Raw genomic sequence first — 1,184 nt, 5'->3', positions numbered from 1 at the left:
CGGGGGAAAAAAACTTATCTCTATCTACCCTGATATTACCCTTCATCATTTTAAAAATTGAGGGGCATGGATAGGATAAATAGACAAAGTCTTTTCCCTGGAGTCTGGGAGTGCAGAACTAGAGGGCATAGGTTTAGGGCGAGAGGGGAAAGATATAAAAGCAACCTAAGGGGCAGCTTTTTCACACAGAGGGTGGTACGTGTATGGAATGAGCTGCCAGAGGATGTGGTGGAGGCTGGTACAATTGCAACATTTTAAGAGGTATTTGGTTGGGTACATGAATAGGAAGGGTTTGGAGGGATATGGGCCAGGTGCCAGCAGGTGGGATAGATTGGGGTGGGATATCTGGTCTGCCTGGACGGGTTGGACTGAAGGGTCTGTTTCCATGCTGTCCATCTCTATAACTCTATTCAACCTCTCTTCATAGCTAGCACCTTCCATACCAGGCAACTTCCTCGTAAACCTTCTCTGCACCCTCTCCAAAGCATCCACATCCTTTCGGTAATGTGGCGACCAGAACAGTTCACAGTATTCTAAATGTGGCTGAACCAATGTGGTGTACAATTTTAACATGACATGCCAGCTCTTATAAAAGAACAAAGAATCTCTTTGAGATCAGGGACTAAAGTTAAATTAGTTCCTTTGCTTTGTGTTTTTACATCTGTTCACTCCACGTCTGTCCACGTGTCTGAATAATTTCATTTTGATCATTAGTTCTGATGACACAGCAGAAGATGTCACCATTTATAAAACACTGTGCATTCTCTTTTTTGGTCAGAAGTGGATAACCTTACACTTCCCCTCACTGTCCTGTATCTGCCAGTCTTGCCCATTACATTAAACTTTGCAACATTCTGCTCTCATGGTAATGTGTCACCTGATGTAGAGTCATCATTTTATTGATGGCCCTTCATTCCTTCATCTATAACATTGATAAATCTCATGAAAAGCTGTTTCCCAGTGCCTCTCCTTGGGAAAAGTAATCAGATCTTGCTAATTTTTAATTCGCACACACAAGGAGGGTGCTGGTGGCTGGGCCAGCATTTATTGCCCAGGGCACAGTGACTAGCACTGCTGCCTCACAGCGCCAGGATCCCAGGTTCGATTCCAGCCTTGGGTGACTGCCTGCGTGGGTTTCCTCCCACATTACAAAACGTGCAGGCCAGCTGAATTGGCTATGCTAA

The sequence above is a fragment of the Chiloscyllium plagiosum genome, unplaced genomic scaffold (assembly GCF_004010195.1).
Source record: "Chiloscyllium plagiosum isolate BGI_BamShark_2017 unplaced genomic scaffold, ASM401019v2 scaf_54056, whole genome shotgun sequence".
NCBI lineage: Eukaryota > Metazoa > Chordata > Chondrichthyes > Orectolobiformes > Hemiscylliidae > Chiloscyllium > Chiloscyllium plagiosum.
This window is presented reverse-complemented; position numbering follows the sequence as displayed.